The 25,555-nt window shown below is 34.9% G+C and overlaps 1 long non-coding RNA gene across 4 annotated transcripts in view; it reads right to left on the reverse strand.

Annotated features, from left to right (window-relative positions):
- Positions 1 to 14,683: 14,683 nt before the first annotated feature.
- The window catches only part of LOC133257557 (uncharacterized), a 527,623-nt gene continuing 516,751 nt past the window's right edge, over positions 14,684 to 25,555 (reverse strand). For all 4 annotated transcript variants that reach the window (XR_009739603.1, XR_009739601.1, XR_009739602.1 and 1 more), the window contains 3 exons: positions 19,113 to 19,160; positions 17,761 to 17,831; positions 14,684 to 17,241 (listed from right to left, as the gene is read on the reverse strand). This is a non-coding gene — a long non-coding RNA (uncharacterized LOC133257557). The remainder of the gene's footprint in view (positions 17,242 to 17,760; positions 17,832 to 19,112; positions 19,161 to 25,555) is intronic.

Raw genomic sequence — 25,555 nt, forward strand, 5'->3', positions numbered from 1 at the left:
TGCAAGTCATGGGGTCAACCCTGACGTCAGAAGACAAGAAATCTATAATCCTTTCACTGAGAGGAGAAAAACCTCAAGTCACACAAATATTTTGAATAATAATACGATTTTCCAAAGTGGGCAAGAGGAAAATAAAGGGAGATTACCTAGAAGGTTATTTTAACCCTTTATGTGAGAGATGAAAATTACTATTTCTATATCAGTTACCTATCAAACAATGAAATCTGGAGGTTTCCAAGGGTATTATATAGAAACAAGCTGGAGACATGACAAAGAAGAGAGAACTATAACAGAAAATATTTAAGATCAAGAATGGTATGGAGGAAACTCAGTGAGAAAAAAAAAAAAAAAACTGGCCAAAAAAAAACACCCAGAAATCACAGAAGTATTATAAATATTAACTTATATCTAAACATTTCAGATACACAACTCATTTCCATGAGTACTTATAAATAAAATTCTCTAGGAAAGATTCCAAATAAATTTATTTCTAGTGAAGAAAATGTGGTGACCTAAGTATTGCTTTCTGTAGACTTAACCGACCTTGTAATTCAGAAGGAACAGTTTCTCAATAGCATGCCAATTTTGCCTCCTTTATTCAATTTGCTCTGTTATCTTAACTTGACAGCAGGATCTCTCTGTTAAATCAGATATTTCATTATCCCCAATTTCACTACGTGTTGTTGAGTAAGTGTAGACAGGTGACAAAATTCAATTTATACTTCCTGTTCCTACTCTTACATCTTTCCCTTGTAGATCCTTCTGCACAATAAAAATCCCAAAGTTTAACATATGTCCTTTCTTTATCCACCACAATTGGTTTATTCATTTATGTTTATTCCTAACATGCTCCAGGGAATATGCTAGATAATAGGGATACTAACATCAAAAGAACTACTTCTGTGGATGAGGTTCTTAAATTCCAGGGATAAAGATAAACTGGATTTATTGAGGTCATTGCTTGTTTGGAGGAATATGTGATGTGTAAAGATAATAGAGAAAGGAAAGTCAAACTCCACATAAGGAGACTTCAAAAAGAAGAGATGCTTTAGTTAAGTCAGTGTAAAGAAAGGGCGATAATTTTTTTTTTTTAAATGCAGTAAACAGAATTTCAAGCAGAAAGAAAGGCATATAAAAAGACGTGATAAAGTAAAAAAAAAAAATTATTTGAATAATAGAAACAAATGGATGAAAATATGGAAAAGGGCATTGCAGGAAGATACAAATGAACAGATAAAGAGACGAGATCACAGAGAAGCCATTGTGTCAAGATTAAATACCAAGCAAGGAGGGATTGAAGAGAGTCAAGGAAGAAAATAACATCATTTAATGTTCATGGCTGTTAATGATTGCTTTCAATAAATGATCATTATTTTTATCACTGTTTGTGAAACACAGGAAAACATCTCTGCACTGAATAGTCATTCATGGAAGTCTGTGCTGTCATTCAAAAAGCGAACCAGGTCTGGAGGCCCACCAGAACTCTGGTCTTTACAATTTTAGAACTAGAGTTTTTTTCTGTTGCCTTCTACTTTCAGAATTTCATGGCATACCTCTCAGCATCTTTATCTTAATTTCACAGTTCTGCAGCAATGGTTCTCAAAACTTTTGGTCTCAGGATTTTAAGATTTTAAAATTCAGCAAGTACTCTAAAGAACTTTTGTCTATATGGGTTAACTATATCTGAAAATAAAACATTTTAAAATATTTTATATTATTATTTAAAATATTGATATTATTAAAATATCAATAATAATGCCATTGCTACTAGCTAGTCAAGATGGTTTTATTAGGTAGTTAGAATAGGAAACAGGAGTCCAAAATGGCGGTGGCTAAAAGACAAGGAAGGGAAAAGTCCACGAAAATAGAACAAAGGAAAGTCAAAAGAAGGTCCGAGGACCAGAGTGAAGACCTCAGGTAGAACAAACAGCACTCCTGGCTAAGCCCAATTTGCATAGCGCAGGCCCAGGGGGAGGAAAAAAAACATATAAAAGGAGGAGCTAAAGCACTTTCTCTCCCCCGCGTGTGTGCGCTTTTTCGCTCTCTCTCCCTCTCCGTCTTTCTCTCCCTCACGCTGGCTCACTCCTCCACTCTCTTCTCTTTGCGTCTTTGGGTTGGCATGCCCTCACGCTTCAAGGATGGATTCTCCTGCTATCTTCTAAATAAAATAGACCTGTAACACTGATTTGTCTAAGAGCTATAACGTGGTGTGTCCAAGACCCAAGAGCTGTGACGCGCCGAGGGCTTTAATGTCCGTCACTCCAAATCTTAGTGTGACGAGACAGAACCAAGGAGAATACACTAGTCTGACAGTTTTATTTTATTTATTTATTTTTTAGTGGTCTTTTTTTTTTTTTTTTTGGCTGCGCACCCAAACCCTCAGCAGTGAGAGCTGGAGTTCTAATCACTGAACTGCCAGGGAATTCCCAAGAGTGCTTGTATACTTTTACAAATTTCATTAATGTCTTGCTTGATGAGCAGATTCTTTCATCTGCTTTCAGTCAGCTGCAACATGGTTGGTTGAAGTTCATGAAGATAATGTCCTCACACACATACATATTGCTAGAAAATGTAAAACCCTTTCATATAATGGTGAATAATCTTTCATAATAATATGTCCAAACTCAGTAAATGGTTTCACAAACTTTGTTGTAATGTGCAATCTGAAAACATGTCAATGCACTTTTTGCACTGTTACATTAAAATATCTTAATTTATCTTTCATTTAATGAGTTTTTGCCCTTGCAAGATTTTGTTACCTCTTCCATTGGTCATTTGTAAAATATTTGTTCATTGAGTTAGGCAGATATTTCAAATTTGGGCACATATATTATACTATATATTAAAAAACCACATATTTGATAATATCTCATCAGAAAATCTCAAGTATTGTAATTTTCCAAGCTTACAGTGGAAGATGCAAATTTCCCAAAATTATTGTTTTTCTTTGAAAATTTATATTTTTTATTAAATACTTTTATTTTAAGAAAATTTATACCAAATATCTGAATTAGAATAACTGTACTTTGTCTGTTAGCCATTTCTGAAATGAAAATGGTGTTTAATGAAAAAATAGAAAAATTGGCTAGTTCAGCTCAGAACTGAATCACTCCAGGGTTTTTCCTTGAGATAGCCACCATACTTCAGTGTATGCCTCATGTATACTTCCTATTTCATCTTATACACTATTTAAATCTTTTTTCTATTAGGTTGTCTTCCTTTTTTTAATGATATGTATGAGTAATTTGTATTCTCTTCATTGGATACAAAAACTTTCTTCACTGGATCTATGTATTGCAAATATCTTCTTTTACTCCATGGCTTGCCTTTCCACTCTTTAAACAATATCTTCTAATAAGCTTAAGTTTTGAATTTTCAATTAGTTTATGATTTTTTTCCTTCCATGGTTACTGATTTTCTGTCCCATTTAAGAAATCTCATTCTATCCCAAGGTCACAAGGATACTTTCCTATATTTACTTCTCAAAAATGTTTTCTAATTTTCAGTTTAAGTGTTTTATATGTTTAAATGGCTTCATTTTAGGTATGTTAAATATTCTGATGCTATGACAAGGACATACAATTTTCTCACTTTCTATATTTTATTATGTCTATATAAGAATACAATTGAGTTTTATATATCTCTGTATCCAGCAAATTTGAATCATTAACAATAATTCCTATAGTTTTGCTGTAGAGTTTTTAAAACTTTTCCATATACAATTATGTCACATTCAGATAATGACAGTTTTGCATTATTTTCTCCAAATTATAAACTTTATTTGCCATTTCTCATTTTATTTAATGGGAATTCTAAGACAGGACTGAATGGAAGAAATGTTAATGGGCATCATTAATAAGATTTCTCTTAAATAACTACATTTTTATTCATAGTTTTAATATAAATTTATGGTTTTATTGGAACTATAATCAGAGATTATGGCCTATAAGATCTCTTCTGCAAGACTAAAGATGTAATGTAGATAACAGACAGAAGAGTACAGAAAGAAAGAACCAACGATTTGAAAATAACTCTGCTGTTTACAAAGGCAACTACCGGCATCCTTTACCCAAGCTGGACATGTCTTTAAAAACTTAGAGCTATGCTAGGTAAAACAGAAAGCTCATACTAGAATATATCTCCATTCCCTGAAGAGAAAACAAATAAACAAACAAAATAGCTACATGTATGACTTGAAAGAGATGTCTTATACAACTGTAAAACTTTACACCCGAATAAATCCCTGCTTGGACTCTCCATCTGCATCCCAAGATTCAACCATTTTCTCACACTACCAATAGATCATCACAACCAAAGGATGAATGCCTATTTTTATCTGGAAAGGATCAGCAGGCATTAAGACAATAGCAAATACAGCCATGTACATACAATTTTATATACTAATAAACCTATAGATGCAATTTCTCAAATGTTGGTCAAAGAATAAGAAATTTAAATACTAATAAATATTACCAGGTTGTCTTCCCAAAAGGTTAGAGCAATTTATTCTGACCAACAAGTATCTCAGTATTTATATTTTCAAATATTTTAAGTTTCCTAATCTCACAGATAAAATAATGATATTCCATTTTTGCTTTAATTTGCATTTTCCCAACCACTGAGGTTGATCATGTATTTATATATTTATTACTCACATGCTTTTTCTCTTCTGTGAATTATCTATTTACATTTCATTTCTATGTTTATATTTAACAACAAATTTATAGAACTTTGTTTTAAAAGACATTAATCTTTTGCCATATGGATTCCCTTTGTCTACAGACTTTGTTAATCCTCTGCTTTTTTTAAATAAGTAGTCAAACAAGTAAATCTTTTTCATGTTTTCTGAGCATACATTCTTAAGATCTTCTCACTCTTAAAGTGACAAAACACTCTCATTTGTTTTCTTCGACTGTAATATATTGCAGTCTTTATATTAAAATCCTTAGTATATCACTATTCCATTTTGGCCATGAGAGTGGTAGGGGATAAATGTTGTCATTTTATAATTGTGAAGTCTAGGACTTAGAGGTTATATAAGAGGGCATATAAAAACAAAAACAGAAACAAAAAATGATTGATGGTGGGGAAAGAAAACCATACTAAAGGATCACTGTGTTTATCTTACTGTGCTAGGCAGTTTAATTTTTTCTTAAATTTAGTCAGCAGTCTTTTCCTCAAGGGCTTCCCTGGTGGCTCAGATGGTAAAGAATACACCTGCAATGTGAGAGACCTGGGTTCTATCCTCAGGTTGGGAAAATCTCCCACAGGAGGGCATGGCAACCCACTCCAGTATTCTTGCCTGGAGAATCCCTATGGACAGAGGAGCCAGGTGGGCTACAATCCATGGGGTTGCAAAGAGTTGGACATGACTGAAGAACTAAACCAGGCAGCCAGCTTTTCCTCAGAATTGAGTAGGTGAGAGTTTGTAGTGCTTACATATAGCAAATGCATGCATGTTCTACCTACAATTTATTGGGTTATTAAATACCATATTCTACTGGGAGAATTTTGGGGAGAATGCATTGGGAGAAATGTTTGAGGTCATGAGAAAGGTTGAAAAAGGTCAGGAGCATCACTGGTGGCAGCTTCTTCCCTCTCAGTCATTTTAAAAGTAAAATCATAAAACTGAGTGCCATATAAACAAGAGCTCTCCTGAGTTCTAGTTAAATGAACATGAGGAAATGTTTGTCAGCTTAGATAATAGAAAAAAAAATGTAATATAAACACCTTTCAGTTCAGTTCAGTCGCTCAGTCATGTCCGACTCTTTGCGACCCCATGAATCACAGCACACCAGGCCTCCCTGATGTGAGTTTACTCAAACTCATGTCCTTCAAGTTGGTGACACCATCCAGCCATCTCATCCTCTGTCGTCCCCTTCTCCTCCTGCCCCCAATTCCTCCCAGCATCAGAGTCTTTTCCAATGAGTCAACTCTTCACATGAGGTGGCCAAAGTACTGGAGTTTCAGCTTTAGCATCAGTCCTTCCAATGAACACCCAGGACTGATCTCCTTTAGAATGGACTGGTTGGATGTCCTTGAAGTTCAAGGGACTCTCAAGAGTCTTCTCCAACACCACACTTCAAAAGTATCAATTCTTCGGCGTTCAGCTTTCTTCACAGTCCAACTCTCACATCCATACATGACCAATGGAAAAACCATAGCCTTGACTAGACAGACCTTTGTTGGCAAAGTAATGTCTCTGCTTTTGAATATGCTATCTAGGTTGGTCATGACTTTTCTTCCAAGGAGTAAGCGTCTTTTAATTTCATGGCTGCAATCACCATCTGCAATAATTTTGGAGCCCCAGAAAATAAAGTCAGCCACTGTTTCCACTGTTTCCCCATTTATTTCCCATGAAGTGATGGGACCAGATGCCATGATGTTAGTTTTCTGAATGTTGAGCTTTAAGCCAACTTTTTCACTCTCCTCTTTCACTTCAACAAGAGGCTTTTTAGTTCCTTTACTAGATATTTTAAAAATCATTTAAAAAAATCACTTCACAGAAATATATAATAACTTTCTAATGTAAAATAGGCTCACTGAGGCATAGAGCTATGTTTATTCTATTCAATTAATAAGGGATTTATAGGGAGTCAAAAGAGCAAAATTACCAAAAGAATTAATTCCTTACAATACCCAGTGGTAGCCAAATAAAACACAGAAATATTAATTCAGATAATTATTTTAGAGCTTAGGAAAAAACTTCTTTCTCAGTATATAAGCAACAGAAAACCTCCATATTTAGTTAGATAATCCATCATTAGATTCAAACAATAAAAAAAACCTGTATTCATTTTCCACAGCTGCTACAAACTACCACAAACTTAATGGATTTAAACAGACACACACTTATTACCTCACAGTTTCTGTGGGTCAAGAGATCATGCATGGCTTAAATGGGTCTTCTGTTGAAGGTTTACAAGGCTGCAGTTAAGGAGCTTGCCAGGGCTGGGTTCTCATCGGAGGCTGGACTGGGGAGGAATCTACTTTAAAATTTCCTCAGATTCTTGGCAGAACTCATTTCTGTGCAGTTGTGCAGAAAGTAGCTTTTACAAAAGCAACAACAGAAACTCCAGTAATACAGGCACCACAGTCTTATGTAATCATCTATCCATAATCAGTGCACCCCATTGGTTACAGTTACAGGGGCCACTCTCACTCAAGGGGAAGTAATGAACAAAAGCAACTAATGACTGTATGGAGAAAATTAGGAGTCAGATTTGAATTATGTTTCAGTCACTTTCTAAATATGCTTACTTGAGATACATTCATGAACTTCTAAGGACTCCAATATCTTTATCTATAAAATGGAGTGCATTTATATGACTTATCTCACATGGTTCTTGTGTCAATTAGAGAAAATATTTAGGTACATTGAATAAGTCTGATACATAAGAGTTACTCAGCAAAACATGAAAGTCATTAGTATAATCACAGGATTCAAAGCCCACTGTGTACATAACACATTTCATGATATTACGAGATACATTTTTAGAGTTTAGGTAATATCCTCTAAGGAAAATATAATTTATAAGGGAAAATGAGATAAGCAAACTGACTCAGCATGCACCAAAAGGAGCAGTCAAAATGTATACATGCACACATATACAAATAATATGTTCATGTTCCTTTGAACGCTTCATGTACATTAAACTTCAAGTTGCTTCTTTTGTTTTTGAGTCGCAATTCTTCCAATACATATCAAGCAACCTTGAGTGTACCTCTCAAGCTAGAGTACCTGAAGTGACATTAAATATACAGATTCCCAGACAGTAATCTCTGAAGATGGAACAGAGTCTACATTTTAAACAAGGCCTCTTATCTGGAGGACTGGATTTTTATGTAGAATAAATGTTTAAGACACACTGGCTTACTGTTAACCCAAAGAATGAAAGTAGATACTTGGCTTCAAGATCTAGGGAGTTAGGACATAAATATTACTGATTCTGACCCTGATTGCACTTCTGACCACCAACTAATGGTTTTGACTAAGTCCCTTTTCATTGGCTCGTTTCCCTTTTCCTGCTTTCATGGACATTAAAATATCAATTAATATGCAGATACATATAAGTGAAAACTAGCATTAGAAGAACTAGATTGAAAAAGAACTTATCATTTACAGAGGATGACTGGTTTCATTATGCTTCAAAGGAGAAAGTGTTTGGATACTACTTAGAGAACAAAGGACTATGAGTAAAAATTTATATGAAAGAAAATATAAGTTGCAGATGAAGTTTGGGCAGATTGCAATGGATCTGTATCCAGAAAAATAATGAATAATAACCTACAGGTGGTAGAAAGGATCTAATGAATCTAAAGGATTGAATGCTTTTGGCAAACAGCTCTGTTCCTAATGACTTGAAAGATCACTTGGCCCTAGTAAGGTATTCATATGTAATCTGATCCTAATGCAATTACTTGTTTGCAGGAACAACACAAACATAAACCTTGAGACTAAAGGCAAACCTGAAAGGAATCAAAGTTTTAATTAGTAACAACCATTTTAGGAATTAGCTCACAGTTTTGAAGACAGGGAACAAAGCCACAGAGAAAGCTATTATAGCCATCTGGGACAACAATATGTAAGGCTTATAATAAGGTGACCAAAACCAAAAACCTGTAATGTCATTGATATATTGGTGGTAACAGTTTACAAGGGTTAGGACAAAACTTGTGGTTGTCTAACCAGGAGAAAATGGTTAGATCGGGGTGGTATAGTGAAGGCAATAGCTATATCAATTCAGTTATTTGTAAAGGTAAAAAATCCCATATTTTATATTGTGAGGTCTTTAGATAAAAAGAATTATATTATAATATGGTGTTTGGAAATTTAAAGATTCACCAAGGAATCAGCACAGAGTTAACATATTAAGGATGTAGATTATTTAACAAGTTATTCTGCTTTTAAAATATTCTTTATTTTTATATTATTATTCAACAAATACAAGCCACCTAATGAATGAGTCACCTAATACAAGTCAGAGGGAAAACTGGAACCTGTAGTTAAGCCAGCACAGTGCTGATCTCCCAGTCAAAGTGAAGCAGAAGTTTGTAAAGCGATTCTCATGTTAATCCATTGTATTTTCACACCTTCCTATAATACTTTTTTCCTTCTGCTTTTAAAATAAAATGTAATTCTGGCCAAAAAAAAAGGTTGAAATTGAGTTCTAGAAATTGTCTTTGTCTTCTAATATCACTTTTCTGCAAAAGTCAAATGTTTTTAAGACAAGAAGATATAGATATTTTTACTATGCTGGGTATTAGTGAATCTTCCAGGTAACAACAGTACAAGCCAATGCCTTTACCTTGATTCTTAGTGCATAGTCATTTTATTACACTAAATCAACCACTTACAGTCTGAAGTAACTGTAAAGTACCATCATCCATTGCTAAAATTACTAAGACCTAGAATTAACTGACACACCAGCATAAACTGAAATTAACATAGTATCAATTACTAAAAGCAGTTTGTTTCTTGATTAATTGCTTGATAATACTTCATTATGCAACAAAGAAAAATGAATTTGAATAAAACTCACACCACTTTTTGACAACTGCTAATGAATTCATTGTGCTCTTTATACGTATTTGGATCCTGTTTTGGGACTACTCTCTATAAACTTCATGGGTAATATATTCTTTTTTCAATCTTCGTTATGACAAGAAATTACCTTGTGTGGCAATCATTTCGTGTCACACTTGATTTTAAGGATATGTAATTACAACCTGCATGCTTATACCCATAAAACTGCATGGAATAAAGTGTTAGAATAACCACATAATTTCAAATATTGCCTTTTTAAAAAACTCTTCTATTTTTCATTCTCCTCATTAATTTTATTATGATATATACATTGTAAAATCTTGCAAATATCATTGAAAGTTTAGTAAATAGAAAGTACTGTACTTTCATCTCATCAAATCTATAGACATTACAATCAAATGCTGAGTAATGCTCAAACTAGAATTCCCATTCAGCCAGTATATGACGACTGAAGTTGTTTTAGTTCCAATTCAGTTCCATAAGATTAGTTCCAATGTATGTTTTTCATAAAATCTTTATATGTTTTAGAAGTATACCAATATATTCTGATTTACTATATCAATCCTAAAAGTATTTAAACCTTCAAAAACAATTTTCCATTAATGGGAAGAATATCACAAATATACCACTCAGGTTAAAAAATGATTATCATCAAATAGTAATGGTTTCTTCTTTTGCAGTTCCTTAGGCTTACATGAGACTTTGAAATAAGAATGTATGGCCGTCATTACTAGAGCTAAGTAGGCTGCTAATTAACAGAAGCTTAGGAATTGAAAACATAAATTAATTTTTATTTTGATCAAACAGGTAAAGTTAATGTTAAAAAAACAAAACAAAACAAAAAAAAACACTGACAGAGAAGGTCATACTAGACTCGCTTGTGTAGACATTCCTGACAACATCATGCTGAGAACAGAATCAGCCTCCAAAAAGTGTCAACCTAAATAAGATCATTCTGGGAAAATCACTGGGTTTTTCAGAGATAGATAAGAGTCAGATCAACACCACAGTAGGGATCTGTGCAAGAATAAGAAATTTTAAAGGGAAACGTTGCTTAGAAATATGCTGTAATACTGTCTACTTGATTAAACCATCCAGCACTTTCACTGTGCCTTGAGGCTTAAGTGTAAGTGTATGCCATGACTGAAACAACACAGTGGTATTTGATACTTGGAATGTTGTTCAAAAAGAATGCAACGGATTATTAGAAAAAAAACCTTTTGCATTCTCTTATGAAATGCCTTTTCATAAAAGTGTCATTTTATAACTATATTTCATAGACATAAATAAAACTATTCCCCTAATGGGGTACTATGTACAATTATAAATGTTTATGTATTCACATAGATATAACAGCTGCTCATTTTGGCTTTGCTTTGGTTATTCTCTATTTTATTCTGCATTATTGCCAGAGCATCTTTGTCCTTTCTGAGTTCCCACTGCTCGATTCAACTTCACTGACAGTTATTTTTTCCCCTGAGAGCAATCAGTGTTTACCATACCAGACTACACCTCGTGTCTTCACTGATAAACAATGACTTAAACACCAATGTCAAGCAATGTCATCACAATTAAAGCAAATTGTGATGATAGCATGAAGCCTCCTGTTTGATTTACTGTTGCATAACTACAGCAGAAGCAAAGCAAGAGGAACATATCATGACCATATAAATGATGTGTCCCTACCACAATATCTTTTAAGTTTCCTCATTATTTAGTTATTTAACTAGAGTGCTGACTATAATTAACAATGCTGTATTACTTATTTGAAAGTTGCTTAACAAAGTGCCCCCCGGGTAAATTATAATATGAAGTTTTTAAAATAATAAAATACTATATTTTATAATCTAGAGATTCTAAGATTACCAAAATATATAATTTTTATGTTATGCACTTTTAATAACAAATATTTATTTGATTTTCATCTGATTTTTTGGTCTGATCTGTTTTTGATGGTTGGAATTTGGAAAAGCAGTCCCTAAAATTCAACTGGGCATCAGGAAATGTGAATCTGAGGATTTTTTTTTTTTTTTTTACACATGGATAAATCACTTTAAAGTCCAAGAATGGAGAACGAGATGAAATTGAAAACACAGAACAATTTTTCATAGCTTTCTCCAGCTTTCACCATTACTCTTCACCTCTTTCAAATTTAATTCCCTGTGTGAGGAAATACAGTCAATAGAGTTTGTGGCACAATGTACCTGAAATCATTCATTCCTCTGTGCCTGAGAGACTCTCTGTGTTATAGGGCGCTCTGTTTTGGGTACTTACATTCTTTACTCAGCTGGGCATGTGTGAGGTACACCCGAAACAAGAAGAGTCATTTAAAAATTTGAGCCCAAAGTTCAAACTGGAGATCAGAATAATTTTCCAATAGAAAATTAGGCTCCGCTCCTTTTTGACACTATTCTTATAATAAATTTGGTACCATGTAATTATTGGAGTTTTTTTTCTGAATGTCTTACAAGTTTTCAAGCATTTTATTTGACTATTAGCCAATAACATCATTTATGAGACAATGAATCTAGTCATAACCTAGACTTGAAGCCTAATGAGAAAATGATATAAATGTTTACTGGTATGGATTTCTTTTGAGACAATGTCCTATTATAGGTAAAACAATTTTGGATATTTGTATTTTTCCAGTGATTTTTCAGCTCTGGGCATGCCGTTATCATTGAGCATTAATGATACATTAACTGTTAAAGGGCATGACCCCCATAGTCCCCACTAAGGTGAAAGCCAGGCTGCCAGAGCATTTTTAGTGCACACGAGGAATACATCATGTCCTCAAATACCAACTCAATAAGACACCTGGTGATGAGGCGACAACAAGAATAGCAAACTTTCCAACTCGTTTCTTTACGTATCTTCTGAAGGAGGAATTTTTATGTTAAAAATCATGTATATGATATTTCTTGATATACATTAAAATGAAAATGGAATATTTTAGTGAAGATCAACTGAAAAGTGACCTTGTGTTTTTCTTCAAGTTTCAGATTTTCCTGGTGAGCCTAAATTGAACTTGGTAGTTGCTAGGAAATGCCATTTATTTCACAGATAAATATACAGATGTATATATTATAGGAAATCACCCATGGGGCTCTCTAACTCAAATGCACTGGCTTTTATGCAACCTTATATTACTTTTACAGAGAAATATTACTATTCATGTATTCCCTTTTGAAACAGCAAAAACAAATCAAGTAAAATCCAAGTCTTGTTCTGTACCTTTTTAAGGAGTTGTGATTGGAAAACAGCCATCAGCCAACACGCCAAATTCCTCTGTGTTTAACAGAGGCCACAGGGAATGCAGTTATCTTCTGACAATCAGACAAAAATTGATATATGTTGCAATTTTCTCTATGAGATGAAATACTTTTTTCCTTGTATGCCACTTTATCAATTTATAAAGTGAATAGATCTAACACTAAAAGTAGGTTCCAATCTTATGTCAGTTTTAAGGTATATAAGAAAACCATGTTTTAAAGGTAGCTTCAGTTCAGTTGCTCAGTTGCATCCAACTCTTTGTGATCCCATGGACTGCAATTAGATATTACTAATTGCAGATCCCCTGGAAATATGAGGGTGTGACATGATTAAACTTATAGCAAAATCTGCTGTTAGGAACCAGACTGATATTCTCATAGGCAGAGTATAATAATATCAATTTTCTTTCTTCAGATTATGCAAAATATGCAAATAACTGAATTATTCCTCTTTTTTTAATTAGCTTTCAGAATGGTTAAAGGACATCTTCTGTATGTTATTCTTCCTGGAAAAGTGAAAATGATTATATATTTTTTAGACTTCCTTAATAAAATGTATGATCGACCTAAGTAGTTACTTTTTCTTGTTTTAATTGGCACATCAAAATCCCAGGGGAAAGAGATAAGAGATAAGCTCTCTCTACTAAATAACTATGTCAGTTTTATAAAAGTTCTGTAAAACTGATGCCTTCACTATCTTTAAAGTGTATATGGCAGGTTATAGAAAAGACTCTCTCATAGCATAGTTATTTTGATATCATGACTGTTTTTCCTCTGTTGGAGCTGGAGTAACCAGTCTGATAAAGCCAAGGGCTGTGCTATCACTGACTTTGGAAATAAGAGGACACTCAAGATTGGCAGACATATTGCTTTGCTTTTTAGCTCCAATTTGCACCTCCCTTAGGACCAAAAAAATGGTATTTTGGGGTGAGCAAATGCAGAGCATAAAAATAAACCAATTTGGCTATGAGATCTGTTTATTCTGAATCTAATCTAATAGAGTTTTGAGTTAAGGCAGAAAGAAGTACATGGCTCTTCCCACACTACCCAACAAACATGATCCTCAAATCAAGGTAACAAAAACGTCCAGGCTTTCTCTCAATGGGCATAATAAAAAGAATATAACTGAAATTCTGATCTTAGAAAATATCCTATCTTAGAAGCCCAGGCAAATAAATGGTCACAGAGGATATCCACGCTCCAGATGGAGACTTCAGCCAGAATGTGAAAGGAAAGAATGACATGGGGAGACCAAGCGTTGGTGAGCAAGGCCCGTAGCTTTATTTTCAACAGAGGCTTTTATACCCTAAGTTACACATAGAGGATAATAGGGGATGCAAAGTCAGCCGTTTTTGATCCTTATCAAAAACCAGGGTTTCTTTCCTGCAAATTTATCGTATGCAAATGGTTTAGGTGATTTACATCATCTTCTGGCCAGAAGGCCTATTAACATTTTATGACTCTTGACAAGGACTTATCAACAAAGACTTATTTTCCCTAAGAGTAATTATTTTAAGGTTTGGCACCATCTTCCGAAGATAAAATCGCATTCCTATAGGGCGGATGTGTAATGGGTTTACAACAAAGGAAAGAATTTATTACCTTAAGGGTCTAAAGTTACTAACACCAAGGCCACTACTTATTTTTTCTACATACCAACTATTAATTAATACACATTCAAGGATACAATTCAGGGGATGTGAAAACTTGGCAACAAGCATTGGCTCATCAATGAAATCTTTTACTAGTTTTATTCTGACAGTTTCTAACTCTCTGAGAGGCTCTAAGCTATTTGAATATCTTAAGCTTCCCGTGCCTCTCGAGGCTGGGAGACTGTAAACAATCGTATGCATAGCTGTAGCTGTAGGAGTCCGGGTAAACTTTTCAGGCAAGTTAGAGAGCCATCTGAGGAGTTTGGATTTAAACACTCCTAATTGCCCAGGAACTTTATTAATTGGAGCTGTAAGTTAACTCTTTGACAGAGAGAGAGAGATGGTGCTGGGGGACAGCCCCCAGTAAAGTCAGAGGTGAGAGCACAAAGCAATAAAGTAGGCAGACTCTGGTTTTTGGGGGGTAGATGCTCGAGAATATCCGGGGGGACTCCTGAGGCTCGATCCCACCTTTGCGTATGCCGAGCCTCCTTCCTCATGACCTTTGTCACGAGTGGAATGTCTCTTGCCAGCTCCCGGCAATCCTAAAATTTTTGAATATATGTCAAGGATGATCTTTACATTATTTATTTTAGGCCTTTTAGTGATACAAAGACTTGTGGTACTTAGTTTCTATAAAACTGAACACTTTGGGAAGCAGATATTTCTGTTTTAAGCTGTTAACATCTTATTTAATGACTGTTTGCCTGAACAACCTGAGATAATTTAACTTTCCAACATTTATACAACTATGAGTCAAATGTCCAAGCTAGCATAATTCAGGAGACATTGAATTACATGACCATGTTCAAAAAGTTTTATAAATATTTTCCTCTAAATATCTTCCAACAATCTTGGCAGGGGGCTTCCACCGTAAGAATACAAACTTAGGAAGACATACACACCAGCTTCAATCAAAGTCAACTCTCCATATGTTTGCAATTAACTTATGGGTAGACAGTCATTTTGAAAGACTCACTTATCAACAAAAATAACAGAATTCTTCTACCCCCAGGTGAGAAGCATGTTGAAAAACAGACTATAACATTTGTCCAGGTATATTTGCCAGTTGTCTGTAACTACCTTAAACACAGGATAGATGAATCTTCCTTGGAACATAGGTTCTCAAAGAATAACAGAATTTTACACAGTACTCAAACTGTGAAGCTACTGAATAAATGTAAATTGCTGGTAATTATAAAGATGGTGAAATAAGTGCACTGACATTTTGAAAAGGTTAGCTTCCAATTTTGAAATGGTACATAAGCAACTGCCTTGACACAGAAGCAGAAATGTAGTTCCTGCTTAGGAATCTGTCATCAGAATTTGCGGATTTATGTAGACACTGGAAGTGAGGTATCTGCGTGACATCTCTTGGGAATGGCCTAACTGTAAAATGTGCTGGTGATGAGGGCTATTTATCCTGCCAGACGGTACAGCAGCATCTTGCTCCGGTATGTCTGTACTCAAGAAGAAACAATAGTTTTAGGACTATTTCTTTTTAATATGCTGCCTTTAAGGAATTGACTGGGTATTCCTTTAAATGCTTGGTTCCACTCTTTATTCTTTACTTCATTCAAAAATATTTATTAAGCATCTACCATGGTTCAGACACTCTTCCAAGTGCTGGATATACAACAGTTTGATTTCAGATATTTTGAGAATATTGGCCCAGATTCTATCATAATTCCTGACAGAGTGGTGGGTCAAAGGTATTAACTGAATGATATGAATTCAAATTAAAAGTTGAAAAATTTTGGCAACAGTAGACTCTTGAAACCAATAACAGTCATAAACGGATGCTTTACTCTCTGTGCTGCTGTTCAATATAGAAAATATGGAAAAATCCTTTTATGAGCAGAAAAAGCATTCTAATTTTTTTAATCCAAATATTATCTTCATCCTTATTTAATTTTTCTCAAAATTTCATTTTGGATCCAATACACATTTCCTAGCTTTTATTGTACCATATCTTACAGAAAATTACACTGATAATCTCAAGAAGTTATCTTTTCTGCTTTTTGCAAACCTCCCACTTACTGAGTACATTTTAATTCAGTGAACTTCTAAAGAACCCTAAGATATATCATTATCCACCATTTCACCTCTGACTCACTTCCGCCCACACCCTAAAGCTCAATTTCTTTTCTTTTCAGTAAACCTCTGTGGCTAAAAATGATAGATAAATGGATAAGAACTCACTAAGAGAAGTTTGAATTTTGCTTTTGCTACACAAAATACGAATGAGATGTTATGCAATTTTTGATCCTATTGAATTACAAGAAAACAGTCAGAGGGAGGTGCAGGCCCTATTTTAATCCTGATAATATATGAAGCTCTAGATCAGGAACTCTCAATGTGCACTTCCCCAAATCATTAGTATAAGCATGACCTGGCAATGTGATAAAAATGCATATAGGGGACAAACAATCTGTATTTTAACAAATCCTCCTAGTGATTCTGATTCACTGAAAATGTTGATAATCACTGTTCTACATTTTTGCAGCTATCTTGCTCCCTAACACTGCTGCATCATTTGCTCTCTTCATGTAAGAAATTATCACATATAAATGTTAAAAAAAAAGAGTCATTATCCTCAATTAATAATCTGTATTTAAAGGCATTTTCAATCACTTTGCAAAAATCTGGATACAAGGTCATTGGGAAGATTAGATTTGATCTGTGTAGAACAAGTCCTGAGAAGGAGGTCACTGAAGAGTCTGAAGCAGTGCTGTGTAGTTTCCGAAGCCAAGAGGACCATCAGTGGATATCACTGAACACGTCAATAAAAAGTTATAAACCCTTAATTAGGAAAGTTTAAGTATACAGTGAATCAATGTGTGAACCAGTGTGTAAAACATAGCTTCAGATCTGGAATTTTTTCCTCACAGTAATCCAATATGAGTTCAGAATGATCCAATACAATACAGGAAAAACCATTTCATTTCAGAAATTCAGAATCATGCATGACTGAAGTTGATGAAAGTACCATGCTGGTTAATACAGGAATACAGAAGTCACAAATTCAGTCTTTCTTTTTCTGTGGAACATAAACCTTCAATGCTTGATGCTTGAGAGAATTAAACCCTGCTTTTACAATCAAGTCAGAGAACTGACAGCAAGTATCTCAACAAAGAAACACCTGAATGCAACTCTGACGTACCAATTTTAAGTCTGTTTTCAAAAAATTTGTGTCAGCCTATTTTAATATAGTATTAATGCAGTATAGTGGTTAAGAACAAAGAGTCTGTAGCCAAACGAACACTCTTTGACTTCTGGATCTACTACTTACCTTAGGTAGTTCCCATCTGTGTGCTTCAGTTTCCTCAAATGTAAATTCAGACCCACTGCCTCTTATGGTTGCTATTTTGATTAAAAGAGTTAATATTTGTATTTTAACAAATATTTTTAAAGATTTATAAAGGATAGTATCTAGAAAATAGTAGGAATCTTGAAAATGTTCATTAACAAATATATGCACTATAGATATTTCAATTAGAGTTTGAAGGCAATGTGTGTAAGCAAATTCTTACAGCTAAATAAAACTATACATAAAATTAAGACCTGAGTTGTATATAAAGATTTTACACATAGCATTGCTTTTATTGGTTAATCTTGCTGACAATTTTTTCTAAGTAACTTCTATTGAGACAATGTGATTTGCTCAAAACGTTATCTCCTTTGCAAAAATGTTACTCATTGACTATGAAAAAGCCAAAGAATGAAATTGTACTTATAGTAATTAACAATTAATAGAAGACAAGTCCAAGTGATACTGTTTCATAAACATGTAAATGAATTTATTACTAGCAGGCTTTGGATTGCTGATATATAGTACTATAGTGTCAAGAGAAAAAAACTCATTAAATATATAAGTACTCAAATGAAGCATATTGTTTGTATAAATTATTGAGGTAGATTATTTCTGACTGCAATAATCCATTTTCATAATTAAGAATCACTGAGAAAACTTTGGAGGAAAGTGTATTTTTAGAAGAATCTATAAAAATGTATTTGATTACAAATTTTTTCAGTGATTATATTAAGTACTGTCCAAGGAAAGTAAAAGAAATGTCATGATGTTATTTAAAAAGTGGTGCAATGCAGACTAGTATCAGTTAAAACCCAACCTATATTAACTCAGGGAAATACAATTAGTTTATTAATACTGAGCAAGCTGATCGCTCAACTTTCAATTTAACATCAACTTCCCAATTAAAAAAAATCCTGTTTAATTTTATAAATTTTCAACAGTCCATTTACTTACTTTCTGCACAACTGCCAGAATTCTTAATTTTTTTTAAATTTTTTTGCATGAGAATCAACAATTTATAATGATGCATCCCACCAAGTAATTTTCTGATCCAGCTACAGAAGCAATAGAAAAGTCACATCTTTTGTCTTCCTCATGATAATTTGGGCTCCTCCCTGAAAGACCATCATCAATTATGTCTCAAATGAATCTCCAGTTATTCCTTTGCTATAGTCAAAGCATCATCCTTATAAAATGGCTCTCTATCCCCTGGGAATCTAAAACGGTATCATTGCCAGAAAATTAAGAAAAAAAAAAAAAATCCACTGTTTCACTAGAGTAATATTGCTGCTTATAGAGGACAAAGTGAGAAAATAATGCTTTCTACTCACTGTGAGCTCCTCTCTTGGTCTCTGCATCTTTCTTCTCCTACTTTTTTTCTGAAAAACAAAAAAAAAATTAAAATCTTTAAATGAAGAAAACATCACTGAAAAAGTATTTTACATGATCTGCATATGCAGACATTTCATTACAAATATGAAATGATTAAACAGTGAAATGCTGTGTTGTTGAAATATAGGGACTACAAAGACAACCAGGGTTCTTCAACATGAGAAAACTGACTTTAGGAACAGGAACTGGCTAAGTTATTCCTTCTGCCCAAAAGAAAAGCCTACAGGGAACCACTGCAAAGGGAACATAGCACCGATAAAATTAGCAAAGAGGAAATATTCAAAAAAAGATCAGGAAAAAAAAGACACAAATAGCTAAAGGGCTGGGCCTTGATTTGGAAAGAATTCACAGATAAATAACAGGTAAGTTGTATTAGGCATTTAGACAAAACATTATTAGAAGTAACCCTAAGCATTAACAGAACTAAGACTTTGTCATTTAAAAATCTAAACTCTGAGTCTACATTTATACAAAGGTTAAGTATTGTGCAATTGAGAAATGATCAAGTTGGTGATGATACTACTAATGATAAAACCTTTAAACATATCAGACATGTGGTAGACAATTCATAAACATTATTTTATTCAGTTCTCAAATATGTAAGCTAAATCTATTGTCCACTCTTGCAAAAACCAAGGCTTACAATGGATGGTGATTTGTCTAAGATCACCAAATCAGTAAGTGGCAGAGTCAGTATTAGAAAAATGGACACTAAAACCAGTGCTCTTTAATTGCTAAACAAAAAAGACACAGTTTTACTAGAGCAGAGACATTACTTTGCCAACAAAGGTTCATCTAGTCAAGGCTATGGTTTTTCCTGTGGTCATGTATGGATGTGAGAGTTGGACTGTGAAGAAATCTGAGCACCGAAGAATTGATGCTTTTGAACTGTGGTGTTGGAGAAGACTCTTGGGAGTCCCTTGGACTGCAAGGAGATCCAACCAGTCCATTCTGAAGGAGATCAGCCCTGGGATTTCTTTGGAAGGAATGATGCTAAAGCTGAAACTCCAGTACTTTGGCCACCTCATGCGAAGAGTTGAGTCATTGGAAAAGACTCTGATGCTGGGAGGGATTGGGGGCAAGAGAAGAAGGGGACGACAGAGGATGAGATGGCTGGATGGCATCACTGACTCGATGGACATGAGTTTGAGTAAACTCTGGGAGTTGGTGATGGACAGGGAGGCCTGGCGTGCTGTGATTCATGGGGTTGCAAAGAGTTGGACACGACTGAGTGACTGATCTGATCTGACCATGGACTACAAAAAAATGCATCACCCAAAACCTGCAAGATGATGAGAATGGAGATTGACAAGATGAGAACAAATACCCCAGCTTTACCCATACCAGCTACTAGGTATTTCAGCTTATATAAAGTATGAAGACATTAAAAATAAACATAAAAATGTGATATATAATAATTACAATTTGTCAAATAATTATGTTACATGGATGGTGCACTACTCTCATTCCATTCAGTTGATTTAGTCATTTCATTAATCCTTTGGTTAACTTGAAATGTTTTAAATTAAAAGTATAATTTTATGTAGCTATCTGACCTGAAGAATACCAATTTATTTTAACCTTTAATTCTGAGACACAGAGTGGACAGATAAGTGTTAGTGATTTTGAATGATGTATTATCAAATTTGGGGCTTCCTTTTTTTTGTAAAAGATGCCTGTAATTCATTACATTAGAGAGTTTATTTTATATTTTTTAAATTTTATTAAATTTTAACTGCTTGAGGATAATCTATGTGCATTTGAAAGTGAAAGAGGAGAGTGAAAAAGTTGGTTTAAATTTCAACATCCAGAAAACTAAGATCATGGCATCTGGTCCCATCACTTCATGGCAAATAGGTGGGGAAACAGTGGAAACAGTGTCAGACTTTATTTTTTTGGGCTCCAAAATCACTGCAGATGGTGATTGCAGCCATGAAATTAAAAGACGCTTACTCCTTGGAAGAAAAATTATGACCAACCTAGATAGCATATTCAAAAGCAGAGACATTACTTTGTCAACAAAGGTCCGCTAGTCAAGGCTATGGTTTTTCCAGTGGTCATGCATGGATGTGAGTGTTGGACTATAAAGAAAGCTGAGTGCCGAAGAATTGATGCTTTTGAACTGTGGTGTTGAAGAAGACTCTTGACAGTCCCTTGGACTGCAAGGAGATCCAACCAGTCCATCCTAAAGGAGATCAGTCCTGGGTGTTCATTGGAGGGACTGATGTTAAAGCTGAAACTCCAATACTTTGGGCACCTGATTTGAAGAGCTGACTCATTTGAAAAGACCCTGATGCTAGGAGGGATTGAGAGCAGGAGGAGAAGGGGATGACAGACGATGAGATGGCTGGATGGAATCACCAACTCAATGGACATGGGTTTGGGTAGACTCTGAAAGTTGGTGATGGACAGGGATGCCTGGTGTGCTGAGGTTCATGGGGTCACAGAGTCAGACATGACTGAGTGACTGAATGGAACTGAACTGATTGGAAGAATCTTCCTCAAAGATACTAAATGCTGTTTAGACATACTAAGGCCACTTCTCCATCTTTCATCTGGGATGGTCTTCACAATGTAACTGCCCCCTCTACTTTCCCTTTCCTTAAACGTTGACAAGAGAAAATAAGCTATGGACAGTGCTTGTAGTAGGAATCACCTTTACAAGGCAGTCAAACAAGAAAACAAGCTTTTTTCCCAAAGCCTTGTACAATTAAATTTCAGAGGAAAGTAGCAAAACAAGTAACAGGAAACTACAGCCAAACTAGAGATCAAATTGCCAACATTTGTTGGATTGGAGAGAAAGCAAGGAAATTCCAGAAAAACATCTACTTCTGATTCATTGACTATGCTAAAGCCTTTGACTATGTGGATCACAACAAACTTTGGAAAATTTTTAAAGAAATGGGAATATCAGACCATCTTAGTTGCCTCCTAAGACACCCACATGCAGGTCAAGAAGCAACACTTAGAACCAGAGGTGGAACAATGGATTGGTTCAAAACTAGGAAAAGAGCATACCAAGGCTATATACTGTCACCCTGCTTATCTAACGTCTATATGGAGAACATTATGTGAAAGGCTGGACTGGAAGAATCACAAACTGGAATCAAGATTTCTGGGCAAAATAACAACCTCAGATATGAGGATGATACCACCCTTATGGCAGAAAGTGAAGAGAAACTAGAGGACCTCTTGATAACAGTGAAAAAGAAGAGAAAAAGCTGACTTAAAACCCAAAACTCAAAACTAAGATTGTGGCATCTGGTCCCATCACTTCATGGCAAATAGCGTGGAGGAAAAGTGGAAGCAGTGACAGATTTTATTTCCTTAGGCTCCAAAATCACTGTGGACGATGACTGTGCTGTGCTTAGTCATGTCTGACTCTTGAGACCCCATGGACTGTATCCCTCCAGGCTCCTCTGTCCATGGAATTCTCCAGGCAAGAATACTGCAATCACGCAATTCAAAGATGCTTGCTCCTTGGAAGAAAAGCTATGACAAACCGAGACAGTATATTTAAAAGCAGAGACATCACTTTGCCAACAAATGTCCATATAGTTAAGCTATGGTTTTCCAGTAGTCATGTATGGATATGAGAGTTGGATCACAAAGAAGGCTGAAGGCCAAAGAATTGATGGTTTTGAATTGTGCTGGAGAAGACTCTTGAGAGTCTCTTGGACTCCAAGGAAATCAAACCAGTCAATCTTTAAGGAAATCAACCCTGAATGTTTGTTGGAAGGACTGATGCTGAAGCTAAAGCTCCAATACTTTAGCCACCTAATGCGAAGAGCTGACTCATTGGAGAAGACCCTGATGCTGGGAAAGATTGAAGGCGAAAGGAGAATGGGGTGACAGAGAATGAGATGGTTGGATAGCATCACTGATTCAGTGGATATGAGCTTAAACAAACTCGAGATAGTGAAGCACAGGAAAGGCTAGTGTGCTGCAGTCCATAGGGTCCCAAAGAGTTGGACAGGACTTAGCAACTGAACAACTACAGCAGAAATATTAGACTTATCTAGACATTGCCTTATATTCTCTTCAGAGCATCATGAAACGCACTGTCAACTGATATCACATGAAACTATATCAACATATTTATCCTGGTCCTTACAACGTTTGAGACACTTATTCAAATAGACAATTTTCTGTATTCTGGTGCTAATGTTTTCTCCCTCAGTGCCTACAAGAGATTTTTTGTATCTTTTTGACTAGCTAGAATGAGCTGAATTAGCCTCTATGCCTCCAAAACAAATAAGTAAACAAATACATAAGTAAATATGTTAGATTTCTATATTGCAATTCTTAAATTTGTTTGAGTTATATCAGCAAGATAAAAGTATAATAAATAACCACCTATCTCCACTTTCACACAAAATCAGATGAATGCCTCTCTTGCTTGCATCAAATACTGGAATAGTTGATCAGCTAGCTATTTCTATAATAATATTGAAAACATTTATTGACTGCTTATCATGTATCAGGAATTGTGGTTTACCAATTCTTAAAGTAACTGTAAGAGGTACCAGTCTCTTAGTATTCCAGTTTCATAGCTGAGGGAAATAAGATTCAGATAAAATCACTTTCTATGACACTGTGCACAAGCTCACACTGTTAGTAGATTGGAATTGGAGCCAAGTCTTGAATTCAAGCAGTTTGTCTCTAGGGTTCATGTTGTCATCACTTCCACTCCCCTGCCTCTCATTTGAAACTTTCTTTTCCCACTTCCTCTCATGGCAAGCTTTGCTCATGGATATCATCATTTCTTTATGAAGCAAATTCCTAACCACTGGTACCACTTTGTATACCTGTCAATTAAAAGCTACAATTACATTTTTATTATTTCTCTGATCTATATCCTAACAAACTGATCACACATATATCTACCAATAATCATCTATATTTCAATGATCTCCAAATCTGTATACCCACATTCACATATACCTTCAGTTGCAAGATTAAGTTCCTGTCTCACTACACATCTGTTTTATTTCACATCAACCTGTCAAATTAAGTATATCCAAATCTGAACTCTTTTCATCCCCGTCACTGTCTCCTGAATTTCCTACATCATTTATGAGATACTAACATTTGCCATTCTAGTATGGCTCAATTATATCCTGTCTAGAAATGTAACATCATTTTACTTAGACTTTGTTCTCTAGTTCACGCTTGTATTCCATTTTTTTCTATCCAATTCATGACCAAACTCTGCTAATATTTACTACCTCCTAAAATCTCCTTATCTCATCTCTTTCTGTGAATTAAAACTGCTTTCATAGAAGTCTTCATTATATCTCACTTGGGTGGCTAAAAGTTTGTCCTATTTTTTTTTCATTTGCTTCTCTTCTCTGTCCTCTTTAAAACATATTAAAGATTCAGAGTTATCTCAAAGTCAAATTCAATCCATTTACCTACTATGAAACAATACCCTTAACCCCTATAAGATAAATGTAAATTCCTAACTTTGACAAACAGCATTTCTGGACTTCACTCTTCCTAGTCATTTAGCATAATTCCTTGCCTGCCACTCCAGCTCTTGAACCTGATTCTTCTGTCACATTTGATTGCTTGAAATTCCCCATGCTTTCTCATATTTCAGTGTCCTAGTACACATCACTGCATACATCTAGATTCTGTTTGTCCTTGTCTTTACCTTGAAATTCTTTCCTTAAAGTATCCATAATACACATGGTCATTTTATATTGTTACTTCTTCATTGTAACCATTGTACATATTATGGTCACGTCATTTCTCAAAATTAATTATAATGATGTTTTTGTTTACATTACTGGATATAAGTTCCTTCAGATCTTGGACTGAAATTCTTCATTTAAGCAGTGCCTGTGAATGCCATAATAGGCATACAATAAATATTTACTGAATAGATAAATAAATGGATGTCTGGATGAATGAAAAGGGACCTATGTTCTGGGCTTCAATATACAAGCAGGAAGAAATTGAATCTGTGTCAGTTTCCCTGTCATGAAGTGAAGTGAAGTCGCTCAGTTGTGTCTGACTCTTTGCAACCCCATGAATTGTAGCCTATCAGGCTCCTCCATCCATGGGATTTCCCAGGCAAGAGTGCTGGAGTGGATTGCCATTTCCTTCTCCAGGGGATCTTCCCGACCCAGGAATTGAACCGGGGTCTCCCGCATTGCAGGCAGACCCTTTACCGTCTGAGCCACCAGGGAAGCCCTCCCCCGTCATAAGTAACTATAAATATATTTTGCTTCCTACTCCTTAAAGTAAAGTAATATTAGCCTTTAACAATAAAAGTTTTATTTTAATTTTACTATATGTTCCTTAAATTTACTGAGGTGAAAAAAATCTAGTTTTTAGCATTTTAGTTTGAATTGCTATAATTAATATATTCAAATTA

Source organism: Bos javanicus, chromosome 2 (assembly GCF_032452875.1).
Source record: "Bos javanicus breed banteng chromosome 2, ARS-OSU_banteng_1.0, whole genome shotgun sequence".
Taxonomy (NCBI): Eukaryota; Metazoa; Chordata; class Mammalia; order Artiodactyla; family Bovidae; genus Bos; species Bos javanicus.